Source organism: Vombatus ursinus, unplaced genomic scaffold (genome assembly GCF_900497805.2).
Source record: "Vombatus ursinus unplaced genomic scaffold, bare-nosed wombat genome assembly UNPS02014170.1, whole genome shotgun sequence".
NCBI lineage: Eukaryota > Metazoa > Chordata > Mammalia > Diprotodontia > Vombatidae > Vombatus > Vombatus ursinus.
In genome coordinates, this window is record NW_020953948.1 from 757,280 (window position 1) to 769,940 (window position 12,661).

The 12,661-nt window shown below is 35.7% G+C and overlaps 1 pseudogene; it reads left to right on the top strand.

Moving 5' to 3' along the window:
- The first annotated feature begins 1,971 nt into the window (after positions 1-1,971).
- Positions 1,972-4,481, top strand: LOC114041218 (annotated as a pseudogene).
- The last annotated feature ends 8,180 nt before the right edge of the window (positions 4,482-12,661 follow it).

The window sequence follows — 12,661 nt, forward strand, 5'->3', positions numbered from 1 at the left end:
TTCTTTATTCCTCCTTCCCTTCTTTCTTTCACTCATTCTCTCCATATCTTTCTTCTTCTTCTATCCTTTTTTCCTCTCTCCCTTCCTTCCTTCTTTTCTTTCTTCCTTCTCTCCTTTATCCTTCCTTCCTACTTTTCTTCTTTCCTTCTCTCCTCCTTTCTTTCTTCCTTCCTGCCTTCTTTTCTTTCTCTCTTCCTTCCTTTCTTTCTTTTTTCTTTCTTTCCTTTCTTCCTTTCTTTATCTTTTTTCTTTCTTTCTTTCCCTCCTTCCTTCTTTCTTATTTCTTCTATTCCATATCCCTCTCTATATCCCCTTTTTCAAACATTTCTGTAATTTCATTCCTTCTTGGTAAAGGGAAATTACATCTTAGGAAAAGGAAATATAAGTGGAACCATGGTTAGAATTAAAAGCAATTCAGTCTGTAGAGATGAAAAAAAATCAGTTAGAAAAAGTGACTTGTTTAAAGTTGTTCAGTTGGAAGTGGCTTAACTCAAGCATGAACCCAATTCTGTTAATTCCAAAGCCAGGGTCATGCCCCATACATGGTAAAAAAAAAAGATTCTGTCATTGAACTATGTAGTCACTCTGGTACAAACATTTGGTCCAGTCACCTCTGGTAGATACTACTTATGCCAGCAAGGCTAAAGAGCAGTAAGTAAAAGGAAGAAAATGATACTCTTCTATAGTTACCAACATTTTCAAAGTTCACTGCTTCAAGTGCAAGAAAACATTGAGCATAGATGTCCAACTTTTAGAAAAAGCAGAATATAAAACTTGAAATGGAAACAGAGGAGTTAAGAGAAACCCAGAACCTTTGTCTTTTTCTCTCTTGAAAGTTATGTCTTCTACCTTCAAACCCAGAGGGCTTCCATCTCTCTAACCTATTTGAAATATTTGTGAATTTCATTTTTTTTTCCTGTTTATATTTCTAAAGCTACCTCCTCTTTCACACTCACTTAACTGGCTGCCAGGTTGCTGATATTGGAGTATTCCCTGACTCTGTCCAGCCATAAATCTCACCATATACTCAATTGGACCTGCAACAAGTGGTCTAGTACATACAAAAATTTTAAACAAAACCCATTCTTCAGTGTTCTTTCTTTTAAAATATTAATACATTACAAATAAAATTAAGCTCCACTTGGCAACATGGTCATATAGGAAGCAGGAGTCCCCATAGTTTTCCCCAATAGCTTCGTAGTACATTATTAATGATAGCCTCAGATATAGGGCTGAAAACCTCCTTTGCTCAATGCAAGTACCAAAAGTTTGAAGAGACTCAGTTTTAGGTTCTTTCATATGACAGGTATTTGGAAAGTCGTTCTGTGCTGGGCTTGCAGGAACTTTTGTCTCTATGTTGTGGTGCCTTGATGCTATAAACCTGGAAAACTTGTACCTGAGGTCTCTTGTGTATCATTTTACATTTAATTGGTGCCTTTCCTCCTTTTTATATCATATTAATTGTTTACAATTTCCCTCACTATCAACCCCATGAGCATTCATTTGTAAAATAGATTTTTTTAAAATTCTATTCCTTTGGTGGGAAAACAGAGGGACCACTCTTGGTGGAGCTTTGAACTGGTCCAGCCACTATGAAAAGCAGTTTGGAGCAATGTCCAGCAAACAATTGAATTGTGAATAATACCCTTTGATCCAGTGATAGCACTTATTCCAAAGAGATTAAAGAAAGAGGGAAAGGAAAAAATATTTATAGATTCTCTTTTTGGTGGCAAATAATTGGAAACTGAGGTGATGAGCTTCAACTGGGAATGGTTAAACAAATTATGATCTGCAACCTTTAAATGAAGGGGATAATTTCAGAAGAACTATGTAAAATGATGCAAAGTGAAGTAAGCAGAAACAAGAGAATAACTTATATAATAACAACATTGTCATGATGATCACTTTGAAAGACAGTAATTCTAATTAACGTAATGACAAACCACAATTCCAAAAGACTCATCATGACACATGAAAGAGCTGCCTCCAGATAGAGAGGTAATGGATACAGGGTACAGATTGAAGTATATTTTCTTTTCTTTTCTTTCTTTCTTTCACCCTTTCTTTCCTACTTCCTTCCTTATTTCCTCTCCTTCCTCCCTATTCTCTCCCTCCCCTTCTCTCTGTCCCTTCCTTTTTTCCTTCCTTCCTTGCTTTTTCTCCCTTCCTTCTCTCCTCCCTCTTTTCCTCCTCTCCTTCCTTCTTCTTTTTTCTGTTTCTTTGATAGCTAATGTAGTCATTTGTCTTAAATGACTATGCATACGTATAATAGGTTTTATTTTTGTCACCTCAATGGGTGGAGAAGGAGGAATGAAATAGGATAGAATTCAAAAATGAAAATAAAAATGATATATACATGTATATGATTGCATATACCTATATATGTATACATGTAAGTATTCAACATAACCGAAATGTAACTACTATATGACAAAATGTAGTTCCTATATGCCCTATATAATATGTCAGGACCTGCTTGTTATTCCTTTAAAGATGTTATCATAGAGAATTAATGGCCAAGAAATACCTGTCTACCAATATCCCAAAGTCCTGGATCTTTAATCTTGAGAGATTTCCTTAGGGAAGTAGTAGACATAAAAGAAAGGGAGATGAAGTATCAGGACAGCATGCTCTCTTGGATGCCATTCCATATGAGACAGGGGTTGAGCTCAGGGGTGCTAGGCCACTCATTTTGCTTATCTTATGCCTCTGAATGGAATAAAATGGAAGTGATAAGATCAGGAGAGCCAGTGACCAGCTATGGTGAAAATTAGATGAAGTGATACCATTCGGAGGAGCAGAGAGAACAACAGTCCAGGTCAGCAGACTTCACCATCCTCCTGTCCCTGGCTGGGAGAAATATATTTTTGTATATATCTCTACCATTCATTTGCAATTTCTTCTTTCAGTCAACGTGAGAATGTATGAAGAGCAAAGGTAGGAGGAAAGATTATAGTCCCTGTCTCCACTGCCAGCAAAAGCAATGAACACATTCAAAACAATGTCTTTTAAATTTCTGAGTTTCTCTTCTATGCTGTTTATGGCTGTTCATAAAGATGAGATGGCCATGGGAAAGGAATACAAAGATAGGATAAGACCACATCTCAGAAGACTTTAAAAATAAAAGGTGATCATTTTCATTGGTGGCTTCTGGTCTAGGTCAGATTGTACTGGTATATTCATTCACAGATAATCAATACATTATAGAAAAAAGGAAATCAATGTGGTATTACTGGGAATATTACTTTGCTTCCTTAAGCATCCGTGTTTTTAACAGATGGAATTTCCAGGTGCAGAAATACCCTTGACCACTGCAGGTTTGCATCTCTCATATACTCTTAGAGAGTTTTTCTTGAGATATATCCTGACTTGCCCTGAGTCACAAGCCAGTACATGACAGAGGCCATGTCTTATGGAGCAATGATAAAAATGGAATAATGTCTTCTAATCCTTGCCTACAGTATGTCCTTAATAATCTCTGATTGATAGATTGTTTCATTTCTCTTTTGCTCTCTAGGTCACTCACTGGAGTCTGAAAATGTCTAACTTTACCATCATCATGAGTGAAATTCTCCTTCTGGAGATTGCTGACACCCAAGAGTTACACAACTTATATTCTTTGCTTTTCTTTCTCGTTTACTCAACAGGCTTGATGGGAAATCTCCTCATTGTTATCATCACCACCTTTGACAGGAGACTCCACACCCCAATGTACTTTTTCCTTAGGAATCTGTCCATTGTGGATGCCTGATTTGTGTCAGTAACTGTTCCCCAGGCATCCATTAACTCCCTGGTGAACAACAGAGCTCTCAGTTACTGGATGTGCAGCTCAGATATTCCTGGTGACTTTCATGGCATATGTTGAGTTTACTCTGCTCACTGTCATGGCCCGTGATCATTATGTTGCCATATGCCAACCACTTCACTATCCAGTGATCATGAGTCCCCAGGTCTGCCTGCAGATGACTTTAACATGCTTGTTCACTGGTCTTTTGTGTACAACTTTCCATACTGGTTACACATTTCGATTGTCTTTCTGCCAATCCAATGTGATCCACCACTTCTTCTGTGATATCCCCTCTCTACTCAAGATCTCTTGCTCAGAGACATTCAGCAATACATTATCCTTACTTGTCTCTGTTGTGGTGATTGGGGTTGGCTGCTTTGCCTTCATCACTGCATCCTACATAAACATATTTTCTACTGTGCTCAGATTTCCAGTGAAAGAAGACCAAAGTAAAGCCTTCTCTACTTGTGTCCTTCACATCATTGTGGGTTTTTTGCTCCTTATTTCATCTTCCTATGTGCACCTACAACCACCTTCAGATTCTGGGTCCCTTAAAGATACAATCCTTTCAATATTCTATTCTATAATACCTCCTTTTCTGAACCCCATTATATACAGTCTACGGAATAAGCAGATAAAAGAGGCTGCAAGAATAGCAATGAAGAGAATGCTTTTGTTGAAGAATAAAGCATAAACTGTAATTCTCATCCAATGCTGTTGAACTTAATTCATGCATAAATGAAAAATTTAATCTGTATATGTTTATGCATACATATATACATACATATATATATGTATACACACATATTTATGTTATTTTATTGGTTTATGGGTTCCTATTTGTATTTGGATGTTTTCAGATGAATCACTGGTCAAAATGAGCAAAAAGTCCCTAGAATTGACCTTGATATTTTCAATATTAGTAGAATTTTCATCATTTTATTATTTTTATCATTTACTCAGGAATTCAAAATAACATATTTTCCTTACCTTTTAGGTGGACTTTGGCAGCACTGTTTATGACATATAAATAAGGAATGTATACCACAAATGGTTCAGAGGGTTCTTTTTTCCAACTCAAATTCACATAGACAGCTCTTATCCTTTAGAGAAAGACAGAATTAATCTGAAGCTAAGGTTTCTAGGGGTACCCCTGGAGGTTAATAGCATGTCTTTCCTTTTTTTTGAAATAACATGAATTTTTGGTATGTGATTGTGATGGAATACTACTGTGCTATAAGAAATGATAAGCCCAATGATATTAGAAAACCATGGAAAGTTTTTCATATATTCCTATTTGTGTCTAATGGTAGCCATCTCTAGGGTGAGGGGAGGGAAGAAAAAAAGGGAAAAAATAATAAATGAATTTACATTACAATTTTATTATATATTTAAAAGGATTAGCAAGTTGTACATCATAGATTTGCAGTTTCATGTGTAATCATCTTTTTATTATACTTTGCTATGGACATTCATTTTTTATTTCATAAATTAAAAATAGAATAAATTTTAAAAATAAAGTAATATCCTGAATTAATTATATATATATAATGTATATATATGTGTGTGTGTGTATGTGTATGTATATATATATATGTTGTTGTTGTTTTTTTATAATAGGCTTCATGACACAGAGATCCACAGTTGATTATACTCTCTATGCTCTTCTTTGTACATGGAAATGTTCTTTTTTTTAACCTTTTCTCTATTCACATGGCCATTTACGTAGTTCACACTCTCCCCAAAAGTTCTGGGTTATTTTAATGCTCTCTTAATTGGTTTTCAGAACTCAGGTCTTCCTTCCTCAAGAATCCATCCTCCATTCATCACACAGTTGTCAAATTTCTATACATAAGGAATATGTCTTACCATGTGACTCTCCTACTTAGAAAGCTCTAATAACTCCCTGTTGCCTCTGGGATTAAATGCAAACTACAATATTTAGAAATTAATGTCTTTCACAGTACAGCTCCCATCTCCCTTTCAAGACTAGATGTGAAAAAGTAAGTGGAAGAACATCAAAATAATCAGAAGAGCAATAAAATAATTAAAAGTTTAAAAAGAAATAAAGATAGATGTTAGAAAATAAGTGGTGGATTCAGAGAAAAAATAAAAAGGCAAATAATACAGCATTTTGAACAAATTTTAGTAGGTTCATTTGAAAAGTAAATAACTGATTTGAAACAAAAGAAGTGAATACAGAAGAAAAAGTATGTCAAAATCAAAAGGAACAAGATGCGCAAAGGAGTGACTGAATGAGTGAACAAAAATAATTTCTTAAGCACTTACAATAAGCAAAACATTGAGCCAAACCCTGGGAATACAAATAGAAAAATAGGAAACAGGAGAAATATTAATTGTTCATGGGTAGGCAGGGCCAATATAATAAAAATGACAATTTTACCTTAACTGATTTATATATATTCAATGCCATCCTAATTAAATTACTAAAAAATATTTTACTGAATTAGAAAAAATAATAACAAAATTCATTTGGAAAAACAAAAAATCAAGAATATAAAAAAAAAATAATGAAAAAATGTAAAGGAACAAAGTTCAGTAGTACCAGATCTTAAACTGTATTATAAGGCAGTAATTATCAAAACTATTTAGTATTGACTAAGAAATAGAAAGGTAGATCAATGAAACAAAGAAGACATACAATTCACAGCAGCAAATACATATAGTAACCTTGTGTTTGACTTATGTAAAGAGTTAAGTATTTGGGATAAGAATTCATTATTTGGTAAAAATTGTTAAGAAAACTAGAAAACAGTATGGCAAAATTGAGTATTGACTAAAATCTTATACCATTTATGAAGATAAGGTCAAAATGTATAGAAGACCTTGAAAGAAAGAGAGATATTGCATGAAAATCTGAAGAACATGAAATATATTACTTATAAGACTTATGGATAGGCAAACAATTTATGAGATACAGAGCAGAGTAAGGTATAAAATGGATAACTTTGATTTCATTAAGTTAAAGTTTTTGTACAAGTAACACAAATGTAGTCAATATTAGAAAGAAAGCAGAAAATTGGGGAAGACTTTTATAGCTAGTTTCTCAGATAAAGATCTCATATCTCAAATATGTAAATACCTTTGGCAAATCTATAAGAATGCAAGTCTTTCACCAATTAATAAATATTTGGTCAAATGATATGAACAGTTAGTTTTTCAATGAAGAAATAAAAAAATTATATTCATGTGAAAAATTCTCTAAATAACTATTGATTAATGAAATGCAGATTAAAACAACCTTGAAATATCATTTTATACCTACCAGATAGATGAAAATGATAGAAGTGAAAGTGACAATATTAGAGGTAATGTGGAAAAATTGAGACACTAATTCACTGTTGGTGGAACTGTGAACTGATCCAACCATTTTGGAGAGCAATCTGGAATGATGCCCAAGGAATTATGAAACCATCTATACCCATTGACCCAGCAATAACACTAATAGGCCTATTTCCAAAGATGATTAGGGAAAAAGGAGAAGGACTTACATGTTCTAAAATGTTTACAGCAGCTCTTTTTCTGATGATAAAGAATCAGAAATTCTGAGGGTGCCTGTCAGTTGGGAAATAGTTGAACAAGTTGTGGTATATGATCCTGATGGAATACTACTGTGCTGTAAGAAATGATGAGACATTATTTTTAGAAAAAAAAATGGATAGACTTGCATGAAAAAAGTGAAGAGTAGAATGAGCAGAACCGATAGAACATTGTATACAACAACCATGATAATGTTCTTGGTTTCTTTGTTTTTTGTTTGTTTTGTTTTGGCTAAGCAATGGGGTTAAATGACTGCCCAGGGTCACACAGCTAATAAGTGTCAAGTGTCTGAGGCCGAGTTTAAACTCAGTTTTCCTGACATAAGGGCCGGTGCTCTATCCACTGTGCCACCTAGCTGTCCCAATGATGTTTTAAGAAAAACTGAGTGCTAAGTCTTTTTGACTATTAAAAATACCCAAATTAACTACAAAGATCATATGAAGGAAGACATTATATGCATCCAGAGGAAGAACTGATAAATAGAAGTGTGTACAGAATGATTTCACACACACACACACACACACACACACACATATTTGTGTCAAATGGTAGCCATCTCTAGGGTCAGGGGGAAGTAAAAAATTACACTATAACTTTAATATATATATATATATATATTTAAAAGAAATAGTAAGTGCATAACAGATTTTCAGTTTCATGTACAATCATCTTTTAAAAATTTTACTATGTTATGGAAATGCTTTTTTTAATCCATAAATTAAAAATAAAATACAATACAATACAATACATAGTAAAAAGGAAATAGTTCATTCTTTTGAATTTATACTCTATGTAGAGGGACAAAGCATAAAATAAAATTCTGACAGGGTAAATGGAAGACTCAGAAATCCTAAGTTTTCAGTGGGGTAAATGGCAAGACCATCCTTAGGTTATATCAGTAGGTCAGATGACAGTGTCAAAAGTCTAGAGGGTTCAATGGCAGAGTAGTAAATTATAAGGTCTGGTGGTTATATATATAGTTGAAGGATATAGAGTTGTTGAGTCCTATCTCATTCAAACTATGTGATCATTTTGTTTTTGTTGGTGGTGAGCTGTTTTTTCAGGTCTATCTGACAGTGTGGTCCCATTTGAGGTTTTCTTGGCAAAGATTCTGGAATGGTTTACCCTTTCCTTCTCCAGCTAATTTTACAAATGAGTAAACTGAGGCAAACAGGGTTAAGTGACTTGCTCAGGTTCACATAGCTAGTAGGTGTCTGAGGCCAGATTTGAACTCAGGAAGATAAGTCTTCCTGACCCTATGCATGGCTTTCTGTGTACTGTGCCACATAGCTGTCCTAACTTAGGATTACTCCTCATTAACAAGAAATACATGGAAATAGCTGAAGATTTTTTTATTTTTATATTAATTTATTTTGATTTATCAATAATCACTTCCATATGCTTTTGAGCCTAAAATTTTTCTCCCCCTTCCTCCCCACCACCCTCCCCAAGACGGCACACAATCTGATATAGGCTATACATTTACATTCCTATTAAACATATTTTCCCATTAGCGATGTTGAAAGTAAAAATTAAAACCAATAGGAGACACCATCAGAAAGAGGAAACAAAACTCAACAGAAGAGAAAAAAATAGCAATCCAACTTCCATAGCTCTTTCGTTGGATGTGGATAGCATTTTCCATCACAAGGTCTCTGGAGATGTCTTAGATCCTTGTATTGCCAGGAAGAGTTAAGTTTACTAATATTAGTCATCACACAACGTGGCTGTTATTGTGTACAACATTCTCTTGGTTCTGCTGACTTCACTCAGCATCAGACCATACAAGTCTTTCTAGGTTTTTTCTGAAGTCAGCCTGTTCATCATTTCTTATAGCACAATAGTGTTCCATCACATTCATATACCACAACCTGCTCAGCCATTCCCCAATTGATGGACATCCTCTCAATTTCCAATTCTTTGCCACCACAAAAAGAGCTGCTATGAATATTTTTGTACATGTGGGTCCTTTTCCCAAATAGCTGAAGAATTTTAAAAGTAAAGGTGATTGTTTTCTATGCCCAAAGTGACATCAACTTCTAGGATGAGATTACATTCAAATATTCAAATAAATGTGATATCACTAATTTTAAAATGTCCTAAAAGAATACATATTGTAGTCCATCAAAGCCAGATAATCTTGTGCGATTCTTGTCCACGTCCCACAAGCTTGCTGAAGGAAGGCCACTTAATGTGCTAGAGGCCTTTTGCTCTCCCAGAAGTAAATGCAGAGTCTAGGATGAGGATCTACTGAAGCGGACATGGGGCACATGGATAATATCCAGCTCCAGATTCTCAGGAGTCCTTTTTGTCCCCTGTATAGGGTGCTTGAGATGTCCCCTTTAGGCATAGTGTAACTTCTTTATTTTTTTTTTTAGTTAGGCAATGGGGTTAAGTGACTTGCCCAGGGTCACACAGCTAGTAAGTGTTATGTATCTGAGGCTGGATTTGAATTCAGGTCCTCCTGAATCCAGGGCCACTGCTCTATCCACTGTGGCACCAAGCTGCCCCCCATAGTGTAACTTCTTTGCTGTGCTTTTTGTGAATGTGTGAATCTTCATCTAGTCTTTCTGTAACTGTCCAACATGGGAACTACCATCAACTGATATGGAAAAACCCATGCGAATATGGGAAATCTAGAATTCTCCACACCCTTCAGAAAACATAAGGTTTTACTCCAGTCAATAGGGAGGAGGTGAGGAGACCTAGGCCATGTCCAAAACCAAGGAATCTCTTAATCCCTCCTCCCAACTGTTAGTTCTTGGTGAGTTAGGAGAATATCTAAGCATAGGAAGATTTCCCCTTGAGGAATATATGAATGAGAACAACGTGTTCCAATGGTCATGAAGGCAGCTGAAGCTGTTGTTTCATCATTTCTATAGAGTCTGACATTTCTCATCTGTTTTATGTGAGATAATTTACCCCATTCTACCTCTCTCAGTCTTCTTATCCCAGTATAATCCTCTCTCACCCCTTAATTTTATTTTTTAGATATCACCCCTTAATCTTCACCTTACCCTTGCCATCTATCTATCTATCTATCTATCTATCTAACTATCCATATATATATATATATATATATGTATGTATATTTTCCCTACAACTGCCTTAATGCTGACAAAGGTCTCATGAGTCACACATATCATCTTTATGTGCAGGAATGTAAACAGTTCAACTTTAATAAGTCCTTTATGATTTCTCTTTCCTGTTTACTTCTTCATGCTTCTCTGGAGTCTTGTCAAATTTTCTGTTCAGCTCTGGTCTTTTTGTCAAGAATTCTTGAAAGTCCTCTATTTCACTGAAAATCCATTTTTCCCCAGAAGGATTATACTCAGTTTTGCTGGGTTAGTTGCAATCCTCTTTCCTTTGACCTCCAGAATATCATATTCCAAGCCCTCTGGTCTCTTAATGTAGAAGCTGCAGAATCCTGATTGTGTTTCCACAATACTTGAATTGTTTCTTTCTCCCTGCTTCCAATATTTTCTCCTGGACCTGGGAACTCTGGAATTTGACCAGTGTATTCCTAGGAGTTTTCCTTTGGGGATCTCTTTCAGGAGGTGATTGGTGGATTCTTTCAATGTCTATTTTACCCTCTGATTCTAAATTATCAGGGTAGTTTGACTTGATAATTTCTTGAATGATGATGTCTAGTCCCTTTTTTTGGTCATGGCTTTCGGATAGTCCAATAATTTTTAAATTATCTCTCATGTATTTGTTTTCCAGGGCAGTTGTTTTTCCAATGAGATATTTCATATTGTCTTAAATTCATTACCTTCCATTTGCTCCATTCTAATTTTAGGGAAGTATTTTCTTCAGTGAGTTTTTGGACTTCCTTTTCCATTTGGTGAATTCTGCCTTTTAAGGCATTCTTCTCCTCATTGGCTTTTTGGACTTCTTTTGCCATTTGGGTTAGGCTATTTTTAAGGTGTTATTTTCTTCACTATTTTTTAGGTCTCCTTTAACAACTATTGCCTTGTTTTTCGTGATTTTCTTGCATCACTCTCATTTCTCTTCCCAATTTTTCTTTTACTTCTCTTACTTGCTACTCAAAATACTTTTTGAGCTTTTCCATGGCCTAGGATTGATTTGTATTTTTCTTGGAGGCTTTGGACATAGGAACTTTGACTTTGTTGTCTTCTTCTGATTGTATGTTTTGCTCTTCTTTATCACCAAATAAGATTTTATGGCCTGACTTTTTTTGGGCTGTTTGCTCATTTCCCCAGCCAATTACTTAAGTTTTAAACTCTTTGTTAAGGTAGGGGTCTGCTTCCAGTGTGAAGAATGTGCTGTCTTAAGCTTTGGGGGTTTTGTGCAGCTGTTTTCAGAGATACTTCTGAAAAGTTCAAGGATAATGAGTAAAACAGTGGGGAAATCAATTGTCATACTCTTTCCAGAAGCATCAGTCCCACTGACTGAATGAGAGTTCTTAGAATAGTAATAAAAAGAACCACAGAATTTGAGAGTTGGAAGAGACCCATCTCACCCAATCCATTCAGACACATCAAGCCAATAAGCATTTATTATTTGCTATGTGCCAGACACTGTGATAAGTGCTGGTAATACAAATACAAGCATAGAGAATGACAGTCACTGCCTCCAAAGACCTTGTACTCTAATGGGAGAAGAGAACACTTACAATGAAGCTGAAAAGTGTGTGCTGAAGTACCCTTATCAGGGGCATGATAGAGAAGGTCTGGAGTCAGGAGTGCAGCCTAAAGAGGCATGAATGCATGGCTGGCCTGGGGGGCTCTACTTAAAATCAAAATCCTAGGAAGAATCAGCCACTGAGAGGAAGAGACCAAAGGGTAGAGAATGCTTTCAAAGTGAGAAATCCAGGGGTGAAGTGAACTTTCAGCATAAAGAGGTTTCTGTGGCATGGAACAAAAAGTCTGGAGAGTCAGGAGGGCAGCCTGGAATATAAGGAAACCTCATTCAGGAAGAGTCCCCACTATAACCTACCTAACAGATGGTCATCTAGGCCTGCCTTACTCATTGGAAAAGATGCTGATGTTGGCAAAAGGTGATGAAGGCAAAAAGTAAAGGGACTGGCAGAGGATGAGATGGATGATGTCATGGAAACAATGAACATGAACTTGGACAGACTTTGAGAGGTAGTAGAGGATAGAAGGGACTGATTCATGGAATCACAAGGAATTGGACACAACTGAATAAACGAACAACTGATTTGGATTAAAAATTTTCAAGGAAGGAGAAACAATCATTTCTGAAGGAAGGTCTTTCCTTTTTTTTTTTAACAGATCCAGCAGTCTGGAATTTCTTCCAGACACCAAATCTAAATATGGACCTTTGTGA